General features: G+C 43.0%; 1 protein-coding gene across 1 annotated transcript in view; it reads right to left on the bottom strand.

Moving 5' to 3' along the window:
• Window positions 1–13,595, bottom strand: part of SPIDR (scaffold protein involved in DNA repair) — a 332,252-nt gene that overhangs the window by 86,133 nt on the left and 232,524 nt on the right. The gene's annotated exons all lie outside the window — the stretch shown is intronic.

Here is a 13,595-nt window from a genome sequence, read left to right as displayed (position 1 = left end):
GAGGGGATGGGGAGGGAAAGCCAGAGCTCACCCCCTCCTTCCTGCAGCTTTTTTGGATCCCTACCATCACAGGTGCATCCCTTCCCAGCTTTGCTAGGGTTGTTAAGGTCCTGCAACACTGGTCACTGGTCAAATGGAGCCAATGGATGCTCCTGGGGTGGCCAATGTGGTGGCCCACATGCTAATCCAGCCCTATTGGAGCCCACTTGGTCCCCTGTTAGTGAGGCTGCTTTTATAGGGCATTCTGCGACACCTCATCCTCAACAACAAATGCAGAACATTCCCTAGTACTATTCATTTGATCCGGTTTTCAATGACTCCAAAGAACAACTGATCAGCATTCTTCCCATGCGCTACTTCCTTCATACTCTGGAAGACAAATGACCTAGGTAAAGAGGGAATGCTTGTCCCGGGGCAGGGAAGTAGTAAGTCCGCAGTCACAGTGACCTCTGGAGCAATGTATTTTACTTTTCCTGGGCCTCCATCTCCCCGGTTAGAGTAATAGGGAAGGAGCTGTTATTTCCTAAAATAGAAGGTGTGTAGGAGGTTAATAATATTTTATGATATTATTAGAAAGGTAGGCATTTCCCTAGACCTCCCTTCTCCAGGCTAAACCATCCCAACTCCCTGGAATCTTTTCCTCATAGAACCTACTACCCAGCCTGCAGTCACTTTTGTCATTCTTTTCTTATTTCCTAGTTTCTCCGTGTCTTTTTAGGAGTGGGCTGACAAAAACTGGACCCAGGATTTTGCTAAAGTTCGGACCAATGCAAAGTGGGGAATTCATTGAGAAGTGTCATGCCTTGCACTTGTCTCATTAAATTGTATCTTGCTTCATAGCCATGCTTCCCAAGTTTGTCTAGCTCATTCATTTTATTTGTGTCTTCCAAGCCCACACAAATGTGGTGCCCTGTTGCTTATTCCTGTCCAGGTCACCGATAGAGAAACCAAGGTCCCTCCACTTGAAATGTCACCCCAGGTTGTCTCCAAGCTAATGGACACCATTCTTTAAGTCTAACTTGAGGGCTAGCTGTGCATTTCCCTATATGTTCACCTGGCACGAAGTCTATTTGATCCCTGGGTTGTACTGGCAACAATCAACCAATTGGACTGATGGAATTACTGATTTATGGCTGCATCATGGAGATGCTGCCTGCTCTTGAACAGATCACTTCTTCGGCCTCTGCCTCGGTACCTCCATCTAAACAGAGGGACATTACACATAACTCACCTCCCAAACCCACTAAGAATGTGATAAGAAAGAAGGGATCCCTTGAAACACTTTGACTGGAAGCTGCTAAAAGTCACTTCAAAGATAACTCTTTAAAAATCTATCATGATGGCAAGTACTCAGACATACACCTATGAAGAGGGGTGGGGAGGTGGGAAGGGAGGCAGGCGAAAGGAGGTGGAAGCAGAGGGAAGAGGAGTCTTGTAAAATACAAAGGCTTATGTTTCTACTAGCTTGAGAAATCTCATTTCGGTCTTTATCTTTGCACCCTTGTGGGAGCTGAAGCAGCATGGCTAATTAGAAAGAGTATGGGACTGGACGTCAGAGGACCTGGGTTCTAATCCTAGCTTTGCCACTTGCCTGCCACGTGACCATGAACAGGTCACCTAACTTCTCATTTTCCTTGTCTGTAAAGTGGGGGTTCAATTCCTTTCCTCCTTCCTACTTAGACCATGAGCTCTGTGTAGGATGGGGACTGGTTTGGACTTGACCATCTTGCATCAACTAGAGTGTTCAGTATAGTGCTTGGCACGCAATAAATGCTTAACACCATTCCTATTATTAGCCTAATAATCACACTCAAGGAAATCTGCCTGCCCGACAAAGAACTTCCTCTAACAAACGAGTCTCAAGTATGGCTATCCAATAATTCGGAAGCCCGGAGAAGCAGCGTGGCTCAGTGGAAGTAGCACGGGCTTTGGAGTCAGAGGTCATGGGTTCAAATACCAGCTCCACCAATTGTCAGCTGTGTGACTTTGGGCAAGTCACTGAACTTCTCTGGGCCTCAGTTACCTCATCTGTAAAATGGGGATTAAGACTGTGAGCCCCACGTGGGAGAACCTGATCACCTTGTAACCTCCCCGGCACTTAGAACAGTGTTCTGCACATATTAAGCGCTTAATAAATGCCATTAGTATTATTACTATATTAAAATAATCCAAGTTACAAATCTTCCCACTGAAAATTTTGATTTTTCCAAATAAATTCTGTTTGCTTAGCTAGACCCAACAAAAAACCATTTTTCACTCTGAGTCTTTGCCACCACAAAAATACTGTGGGGGCCACAACAGCAGCCACAGCAAAATATCCTCTGGGAACCACTGTTCTAGTAATTGCTCACACTGTTGGGTATGGCCGGAATTGCAGGGGGCCCAGGACTGGATTTACCAGTAATTGCGCTGCCTCCCATGAAAATATTCTGAAACTGTTTGGTTTATCTTACTTCTTGCGTAGCCTCACAACCCTCTGTCCTCCCAATGGACTGCTGAATATCTGCAGAGGGAAGCAAAGCGACAGACAGTTCACAGGCTTTTCTGAGAATATTTTGCCCCTGCCATGTGAGGGAAAGTAAAAGACTACAATAGACTTAGTCACTTCATGGCCCTCTTCCCATCCAACATCCCCTCTCCCCAGCTCTAGACGCTTCCCTTCAGATGTTCTACACAAGCAGCCATGCCTTGGAAAGTTGGAGGAGGCCAAGCTGAACTTCTACAGCCTTCCTAAAAAGGTAGTTTGGACCAGGAGAGAGGGCTGTGGGTTAGGAAGTCACAGCTCCTGGTTCAGGCTTATTTATTCATGACACTGTTTCCTCTTCCTTCACCCACTCCATGGTCCTTCCTCTCCTCAAACCCATCCTTCCTCTCCTCTTCTCCACACCACAACACCTCCAGGAGACTTCATTTGCAAAAACAGAAAGTGGCTTCCTATCGATCCTTTTTTCAGAGTGCAGCTTTTTCTCATTTCTCTTAAATGAAATTTCCCTGATCTTATTCCTTTCCCAGTATGCTTCTGTTCCTCTTTTAGAGTTATTTCTATCATTTGACTTTTCCTTCTCAGCATAAATCTTTGTACCATCTCAAAGTTAGTTTTCTTTTCCCTCTCATATTGCTACCTCCTCTCTGAAACTTTGTCCGGCTCCCTCTTACCCTGCTTCTCTTTTTCTCCTGTCCAAATAAAGAGGTGAGAGTCCTCTTCTCCCCTGCAATCCTTGCTCTCTCCTTCCTTCTAAGCACTGCACTTCCATGCTCTTTAACTACTTTCTTTCTTCAGTGCCCATAGTCCTTTTCCATCTTCTACTGACCCCTCTCAATTATTATAATATATAATATAATTATATTATAATATAATTATAATAATGGTGATAGTTGTTAACTGCTTACTATGTGCCAGGCACTGTACTAAGCACTGGGGTGGATACATGCAAATCGAGTTGAACACAGTCCCTGTACCACATGGGGCTCATACTCTCGATCCCCATTTTACAGATGAGCTGATTGAGGTACAGAAGTCTGCTGTGTGACCTTGGGCAAGTCAGTTAACTTCTCTGCGCTTAAGACTGTAAGCCCCATGCGGGTCAGGGACTGTGTCCAACCTGATAGGCTTGTATCTACTCCAATGCTTAGCAGAGTTACTGGCATATAATACGCACTTAAATACCATAAAACAAACAAACACAGCTAGCAATTCAAAGGGCAATATATGGTTTTCAGAACTTGGAAAATATACCATTCACTCCCTTGAGGAGTTTACCTCTTCAGCTGGTTATTCAAAATATTTGTCTTGCTCTAGTTGCCCATTATTCAACTCTCACCACCACTTGCTATATTCCCACATTATTCATTCCATTAATCAATCAATGCTATTTACTGAGTGCTTACAATGTGCAGACTCCTGAACTAAGCGCTCGGGGGAGTACAGTATAATGGAGTTGCTAGACATGTTTCTTGCCCACAAGGAAATTACAGTCTGGAGGGAGAGCCGGAGAAAAAAATAAATTATGGATATGTACATAAGTGCTGTGGGGCCGAGGGAGAGGTAAACATCAAGTGCTGAAAAGGTACAGATCCAAGTACACAGGTGATGCAGAAGGGAGAGGGAGTAGTGGAAATGAAGGCTTAGCTGGGATAGGCCCTTGGAGGAGATGTGATTTTGTTAAGGTTTTGAAGGTGGGAAGAGTGGTGGTCTGTCAAATATGAAGGGGAAGGGAGTTCCAGGCCAGAGGGAGGACATGGTAAGGAGACAGCAGGGGAATAAAATAAATTGAGATTCACGACAGGAGTGAAGTGTACTGTCTGGGTTATAGTAGGAAATCAGGGAGGTAAGGTAAGAGGGGGAGAGCTGACTGTTTTAAAGCCAAAGGCAAGGAGTTGCTATTTGATATGGAGGTGAATGGGCAACCCTTGGAGGTTCCTGAGGAGTGGGGAACATGGCCTGAACGTTTTTGTGGAAAAATGATTCGGGCAGCAGAGTGACATATGGACTGGAGTAGGGAGAGACAGGAGGGAGGGAGGTCAGCAAGTAGGCTGATACAATAATCAATGCAGGATAGGATAAGTGATTGGATTAACGTGGTAGCAGTTTGAATGGAGAGGAAACAGTGATTTGGGAAGGTTGAACTGACAGGATTTGGTGACAGAATGAGTGTTTGTTGAATGAGAGATGTGAGTTAAGGATAACGCCAAGGTTACGGGTTCGTGACACAGAAAAGATGGTGATGCTTTCTAAAGTGATGGGAAAGTCAATGGAAGGGCAGTATATAGGTGGGAAGTTGAGAAGTTCTGTTCTGGACATGTTAAGTTTGAGGTGTCAGCAGTACATCTAAGTAGAGATATCCTGAAGGCAGGAGAAAATGAGAGATGGAAGACATAGGCCAGGGCTGGAGAGGCAGATTTAGGAATCATCCACACAGAGATGGAAGTTAAGCTATAGGAGAGAATGAATTCTTCAAGGGAGTGGGTGTAGATGGAGAATAGAACAAGTCCCAGAACTGAGCCCTGAGGGACTTCCACAGTCAGAGGGTGGGAGGCAGAGAAGGAGCCCAAGAAAGAGACTGAGAAGGAGTGGCCAGAGATATAGGAAAACAAGAAGAGGACAGTATCAGGAAAGCTAAGGTTAGGTAATGTCTCAAGGAGAAAGGGGTGGTCCACAATGTTGAAAGAAGCTGAGAGGTTGGAGGTCATTAGATTTGGCAGGAAGAAGGCCATTGGTGACCTTAGAGAGGGCAGTTTCCATGGAGTAAAGCGGGAGGAAGACAGATTGGAGGGGGTCAAGGAGACAAATGGAGGAAAGGCAGTGGGTATAGACAACTTGCTCAAGGAATTTGGAGTGGATGGTAGGAGGGAGAAGGGGTGACAATTAGAGGGAGCTGTGAGGTCTTGAGAGGGTTTTTAAGGATAGTGAATACATGGGCATGGTTGAAATCAGTGGGGAAGAAGCCATTGGGAAGTTAACAGTTGAAGGTGGTCAAGGAGGGAAGAAGGGAGGGGGCAAGTGTTTTGATAAGGTGCAAAGGGATAGGGTCAGAGGCACATATGGAGGGGGGTAGATTTTGAGAGGAGGCAGGAGATCTCTTGAGATACCGCTGGCAAGATGGGAGAGTTGAAAAGCGGGCTGGAAGAGGGAGGGAATGGAGAAGTGGGGCTGGGGGGGGAGTTTAAGGAGATCACTCCTGATGGTTTCAATTTTATTCATAAAGTAAAATTGGTCCCCATCCCATGAATTTCAATCCCAACAGGGGAAAGGGAGGGAAGAAAAGTTTTATGACTCTCTCAGTGCAAGGCAGAGAGTGTGCCAGCTCTCCAGGATGACTGAAAGAGGTATTAGGAGAATCTGTTCATATGCCACAATGCCTCCCACTCCTATCAAAAAGAATATCCAGCAGAGCTATTGCAATGGGGTTAAGTTCTCAGGCATCCACTTTCTGGAAGCTCAGGATTCAAGGGGCTCAGGCCAATTGGAGATGGAAACCCAGGAATCAGCAGATCAAAAGTAAGCCAAACTCGACAACCAGCTGGCTGAGCAGCTATCCCAAGAGTGCCCTACTAGGTTTAGCAGCAGCTGGGAAAAGATGGAGGAATCACGGGGGAAGGGGCAGCAAAGTTTGGTTACTAAGAGGAGGTGGTCAGGTCAGGTCAAGCCAAACTTGACCTTGTGAAGTCTGAGGTGTGGTCTGGCAGTGCACCATGTGGTCTTGTGTGTTTGGATTTCTCCGCCGTTCTGTTTAGGAGTCTTCTCTGTCTGTCTGTCTGTCTTACATGGCTCTTCTCCTTTGTATTGTCATATTAGAGGCACGCAATCCAGAGCCACAATCTGTCTTCTATAAAAGTTTTGGAGCACTGCTCTACTGCGACAACAACACTGCCTCTAGATCAGAAGTGTGTGTGTATGTGGGGTGTGTGTGTGTGTGTGCATGCAAAGTCCCTTAGTAGAGTCCAGCTAAGCAACACAAACATTTCCAAGGGATAGAGAAGGAGGATTAGGAACCAGGAAAAAAAATTCAGAACTTTTATGTAGGGCCACCTTGGAACTATTCTTGATTCTGACGCATAACAGGTGCTGGAAAATGACCCTTCCCAGCCTGAACTGTAGACGGAGAACAATGGCTGCACACATCATGACCGGCTGAACAACTGGAAAATTGCCTCTTCTATCTTCCCTACACATGAAAATCTACTTCTAATAAATTATGTGACCACTACTCACATCTTATTTTTCTCCCAGCACAGATTTAATATTCCAAAAGTAACACTGGAACAATTTCCTGTCAGATTTTCCTCAGGTTTGTTCTCCAGGGTGCGTACCTCTAGATAAATGAGGAAAAGCAGCTAAGGGTATGAATGGGGTGTTTGTGAAGTGATGCCTGTGTTCAGGGTGCTTTTAAATTGAACATGCAGGACCAAGATGCTACCCAAAGGACTTATAATTACATTCAGACAAACCTGGTTGGAGGAGACAGCCACAAGGAAATATGATATACAGTCAAAGACAAAAGGCAGAAAAGTGCCAGAGGCCTCTTGGAGAAAGCAAAGAAGAAAGATGCTTCAGAGCCACTGAAGAGGTGACTGTGCTAATGGAATTAGAAGGATTTATACTTAAAAAACCCAAAAAAAGTTAAGATTGTGAGGGAAAGAAGGGGGGACTAGAAGAAATATTGGTTGAAGTAATGTAACAGGAACTGTTGGAAATGACAAAGCTGTGGAGAACACATTTTAGGAAAGACAGATGGTGCACAATTAGGACTCATGGTATTAGAACAATAGGCTCCCCGAGGAAATAATACATCCTGGGTAATTATGGTATATATTAAGTGATGGGAAGATACAAGATAATCAGATTGGACACTGTTCCTGCCCTACATGGGGTTCACAATAAAATAAATCTCTCTTAGGGACAGGAGGGAGGCTGTGATAAAATAGACATAGAAAAGCGGGATCCCTCAAGTCCTTGGGAGCTAATGTCCCATGTATGAGTCCTTTCCCCGAGCACTTACCCAAAAAAGATTCCCAAATGAGAGTCCAAGGAATACCTACATCACATAGAGTCTAGATGGTAAGCTCATCCTCTAGACTGTAAGCTTACTGCCCTAGGGAATATGTCTGTTATACTGTTGTGTTTACAGTGCTCTGCACACAATAAGTGCTCAATAAATATGATTGTTTGATTGATATAAACCCAGGGATGAGTCAAGATGAGAAAGGTGGACGGCTATGCCAAAAACAAAGATCAAGCTGTGAAATTTATTTTTGCAGGGGTATCTGTCAAACACTATGTGTCAGGCACTGTACTAAGTGGTGGAGTACATACAAGATAATCAGGTTGGACACAGTCCTTGTCCCACACAGGGCTCAGTCAATCCCCATTTTACAGAAGCAGTGACTGAGGCATAGAAAAGTTCAGTGACTTACCCAAGGTCACAGAGAAGACAAATGGCAGAGCCAGAATAAGACCCCAGGTCTTCTAACTTCCAGACTAGGGCTCTTTCCATTAGACCACACTGCTTCTAAGCAAGAATAGGGTGCAAATCATGCCTTTAAGCAACTTGGAGGAAGGGAAGAAGGGTCAGCAAAGTTCAGCAGTGCCATGGGGGAAGAAGAAATGAATTTAGTGAGAGAAGAAAATAGTAATAACAGTACTGAGCCAAATTCCAGAGAAATAGAAAGGTTAAGCTGTCAGAAGTTAAAAAGAGAGATCTGTGAGGAAAACTGTAAAGATGATTTAGAGCAAAAGGACCTTAACATGCTTTCAGGTCTCCAGATGAGGCATATTGAGACAACCAGAGAACTGTATGTGTCTGGGCTTCTCAGGATGGCTGGGGAGGAAACCATGCTTGGGGAAAGCTTCCTAACTAGAGATTCCAGGTTCAGTGTAGCCACTAAAAAACAACGAGATCAAAAGCAAGTTCAAAACCGCAGCCAAGCCATGAATTGATTTGATTTGTGTACCATATCTTCTTTCCTCATTTTTGACTTGAACTGTAATATGCAGTGCATGTAAACTTGGACTTAGTGTTGCCTTTCAATTTTTATGCAGGCTTTTGGATAACTATTTTTTATGTGTGTGTCTGAGTCACTATTGCTTCTCCTAGACTGAAAATTCCTAAGTCAGAAGCCATGTCTGGACTTTGCTTTAAAGGTGGATTGAGCAGTCATATGAACTCCTATGGACTTCATGAACAACAACTTCCACTGCTGCCACTGCTGAAAATGGCAATGGTGGTATTGACCATGATTCAGTCATGTTAAATCGCAAAGAAATGCATTACCCTAGATTTCTGCCCCCCTCTATCTCACTGTTTGGCTAGTTGATATGGTCACTGCTAAGCTTCAGAAGCACTAAAAAAGGATAAAAAGCCCACTAAGAAGATGCAGTAATATGTCTACTTAGGAAATGAAAATGACTATTCTTTAAAACAACACCTTACATTTGTCTTTCTGAGTTCAGTGAACATTTCTTCAAACTTCTACAGGGACTATTAAGAACTTTTCAAGTTGCAATTAACCATCTCTACGTAAAAGTTGAAAGCCCAGAATTGAGCACATAAATCTGAAACAAAGAGATCAGAGAGTTCCTGGTATGTGGAACGGAGTACTGTCCTGCTCTTGAGAGACATATTTTATACTTTAAAAAACTCATCTCAAAAGTATAAAGCAATTAAAGCGTCACATCTACTAATGCATTTTCCGTTAATCAATCCTTTTGAATGCTGTGAGCATAGGATCACAAAGAAAACATTCTGCCAATCTATTTAATAAATGCTTTCAATCATAAACGAGCATTTTAAAATGCTGCTTCAAAAGCTAAATATTAATCACAATTCTTTTAAAATTTATAATGGAGTAAAAATTAAAAGTCTAAGAATTCTTCCCAAGTTCTTCCTTTTACAGTCAGTCTCCAAAGTGTCCATATGTGCTTTTGCTTACTATGGACACTTGACACTGAAATATTATTTGTAAAGTTTAGGCTACAATTACTTCAGCTAGGGAGTGGGTGGAGTGAGAGAGACTGAGCACATAATGATTGTGGTATTTGTTAAACACTTACTATGTGCTAAGCATTGGGGAAGATATAATGTGATCAGATCAAAGATTTGAACACACTTCATAAAGCATCTAGCATAGCAACACACGCAGTTAAATACTAAATACTTTTGATAAGGTGGGACAGAAAGAAAAGCAGCATAGCCTTGTGGATAATGCACAGGCCTGGGGGTCAGAAGGACCTGGGTTCTAATCCTGGCTCTGCCACTTGTCTGCTGTGTGACCTTGGGCAAGTCATTTTACTTCTCTGTGCCTCAGTTACGTCTGTAAAATGGGGATTGAGACTGTGAGCCCCATGTGGGACATGGACTGTGACCAACATGATTAGTTTATATCTACCCAGTGCTTAGTACAGTGCCTGGCACAAAGTAAGCTCTTAGATTCCATAAAAGAAAAAAAAAAAGAGAGAGGATCCATAATCTTGCTGAGGGCAGGGAATGTCCCTGTTATTGTTACAGTGTATTCTCCCAAGCTCCTAATACAGTCCTCTGCACATAGCAAGCACTCAATAAATACAACCGAATGAATGAAATGAAGAACAACTAAAGTTGGATTATGAAAGAGTTCCACTTAAGTCGTAGTCACACATACTCATTTTGTTCTCTCTTGGCAATTCTCTGTGTTACAAAACTTCTATCTAACCACTGAGGCACAAACCTTTCACTGTAAGGTTAATTCTAGTTTTATTCTTCCAAGCCGATATGTGAAATGTGCACTTTCTTGAGGCCCCCCACTCATGTCCAAGTTGGTTCACTCCTTCCAGGCAAAGAGTCCCCTCTGGCAAAGAGTCTGGCAGCTAACCTCCCCAAAGTTAAAAAAAAAAGGGACAATTTGAGGCCACTTAATGGTGCACAGCTGTCTTCATCAGTGTAGTTGTTTGGTTTCAGAAGGCTGAGAGCAGCAGAACTCTGCTTTGAGCCACAGGACCATAAGAAACCTCAGAAGTCCAAAAGGTGAAAGCCCCCAAGAACACAGCTGGAAGGGGAAACCTTACGGTATATTTAAGTTTTTAATTTAGACTGCATTTTCAACAGGGCTTCACATCTCAGAGGGCATGAACTGTTTGGAGGGACAGGTCTAACTCTGAAAGGAGGGACTGACCACCCAAAAGATCTATTTTAATTTCAAGGTTGGCATAAAACTGGTTGTCTGCCTTGGGAAGATAAGCACTTTCTTATCTTAAGAAAGCAACATTTTTAGTTATTACTTGGAGAATGTACCTATGACTAATGTCAATTTTTTTTTAACTCTATGCTGTGGAACCATCAAGTACATTTTTACAGTTGATGCCAGCATGATACAAGAGTGACTTTAACTGTTCGAGGGACAATTCAAAGGAGCCTTCCAGGTCAACAACTACCAAAGTTTCCTTTTCAGACATCTGGACTTTTTGCTGGCAGAGGAATTGTCTAGCTTTCTGGTGATAAGTGCAGTATTAAATACAATCAACACGCTAATTACATGCTTTCAGGATGAAGAAGCCAGAAAAGGGGGGGATGTGTGTGTGTCTCACCCTCAGCTTTTTCCTTGCCCAGTAGCCCTGCTACTGGCTACTCATTCCTCCAAGATTTATCAGTGTCCTTCCAATTCAATATAAATGTGGTAATCAGACTGTTTTCCCAACCCAGATATTCTAAACAAGTTTGGGTCGAAAAATAAGGCTAACAGGCAACTGTCGTTCATTCTGTTTCCAGGTAATAACGTAAAGTGGTACAGAAGATCACCCTTGTCTCCAACAAGAGAATGAAAAAGCTTCATAGGAATCCCTAATGTAACGGTTCCACCTTGTAGACAAATGCACTTGTTCAGATGCTCCAGAACACTAATACGTCCGTAGCCAGTCATACAAAGGATGGCCACTCATCTAATGTTAGACTGGATTGTCTATTTTTTATTGGCACCATTTCTGTACTCACCCCAAGTTTCCCTGGGGGCAGCTCCAGTGTTTGTAAAAAGAACCACAGTTACCCACTAAAGACTCAAGGGCAAGACGGAGACGTTTCCCCAGTCCAAGATGTCAGTTGCCACTAAGGTGTTTTGTAACTATCTTCTATACTCTATTATTTCCTACTACCTGCATTTATTTTAAGCGCCTGCTTCTCCCTCTAGACAGTGAGCTTCTTAAGGGTAGATATCATGTCCACTAATTCTATTGTATTTTCCCAAGCACTTAATACTGTACTACGCACACAATAAACACTCACAAACGCTGATCACAGTAAAATCTAGATGATCAGTTGATTTGAAGCACATGAAGAAGAAATCCAAACTCTGGAAAAGCCCTCATTCATTTTTTTTCCCCACAATACAATGAGCTTTGCCAAAGGCCCACACTGGCATATTCTCCTTCTACAGTGGATGACTTTGTATAGACATTGAAACTACTCTTTTAGATATTTACAAATATCAAAACTCATTACAGCCTTTAGAGATGAGTTGGCAACAAGGCTTGGAAAATGAGGTCACCTGGTTACAACTGAGAAATTATTATTATTATTATTAATAGTAGTAGTAGTAGTAGTAGTAGTAGTAGCAGTGCGAAATTGACACCTTTCCAGGACACCAATCCAGTTATGCCTAGATAGCTTGTGAGCCCCATGGGGGACAGAGACTTGGTCTGATTTGATTATCATCATCAATGGTATTTATTGAGCGCTTACTGTGTGCAGAGCACTGTACTAAGTGTTTGGAAAAGTACAGTGCAACATAATTTATCTACTATCTGCCTCAGTGCTCAGCCCATAGAAAACTAATATATTATTCTAACAATAAGTGAAGGATGAGAAGTGGCCAGACAGCTGCTATGGCCTGGCAAAGGCACAGGAAGTAGAGGGGGTGGGAAAGTGACTTTAATGGTCAAACTGAAACAGGAGAATGAGTAGTTGTTACTGATTCACTGGTAAGTTTCCCCCTCCTCACCTGTATAGCTGTTTTTTCTCTGATCCTATTGTAACCCAGCCCTAATTCCATCAGGGAACCTTAAGCATTTCAGACTTCTTCAGACTAGAAGATGCCACCCATCCAAAGATAACTATTATCTCTCATAAGCCTTCCTCCAGAATTATCAGAAGGCAGATAATGCCAGAATTATCAAAAGGCAGTCTCAACCAAAAAAAGCAGCATGGCCTAGATCACAGAGAAATCACAGAAGGACCTAGGTTCTAATCCCGGCTCTGCCACTTTTCTGATTTGTGACCTCAGGCAAGTCACTTCACATCTCAGTGCCTCAGTTACCTCATCTGTAAAGTGGAGATTCAGTCTGTGAGCCCCATTTTGGCCATGGGCTGTGTCCAGCTTGATTAGCGTATATCTACCCCAGTGCTTAGAAAAGTGTCTGGCACATAGTAAGTGCTTTAAAAAACACTGAAAAGAAAACAAAACAACCACCCCGCCCCCCCGCCCCACCTAAAGAAAAACAAAAGGAAATATTCACTGTGCCACTGGAATGAATTGTTGGACAAAAACTTTTGGGTGACAAAGCGATATGGGCAAGTAAGAGCCAATTTTCACATTCAAATGACCTGTCTTTTCTCCATTCTTTCCATTATTCCTCAAAATTCTTGGTGAAACTCAACATCTCCACAAAAGGCGACACATTGCCTCACTTCATAAAGGTCCAGTCAATGTCACCAAACAAGTGTACCTTAGTAAAGTAATGTGAAAAGGTGGGTCTTTACCCTGTGCTCTGAAATCCACACTGATCCTCTACTAGGTGGGAACTGGCTGAAGGTCTCAAGAGATTTCCTTATTCATAAAACATATAAGTTTCTCAAGACCCAGGTCTTTGTACATAATAATAATAATGATTGTATTTGTTAAGCGCTTACTATGTGCCAAGCACTGTTCTAAGCATTAGGGTAGATATAAGGTCATCAGGTTGTCCCATGTGGGGCTCACAGTCTTAATCCCCATTTTATAGATGAGGTAACAGGCACAGAGAAGTAAAGTGACTTGCCCAAAGTCACACACATGACAAGTGGTGGAGCCGGGATTAGAATCCACGCCCTCTGACTTCCAACCCCGTGCTCTTTCCACTAAGCCACACTGCT

This window comes from Tachyglossus aculeatus, chromosome 25, assembly GCF_015852505.1.
Source record: "Tachyglossus aculeatus isolate mTacAcu1 chromosome 25, mTacAcu1.pri, whole genome shotgun sequence".
NCBI lineage: Eukaryota > Metazoa > Chordata > Mammalia > Monotremata > Tachyglossidae > Tachyglossus > Tachyglossus aculeatus.
This window is presented reverse-complemented; position numbering and strand designations above follow the sequence as displayed.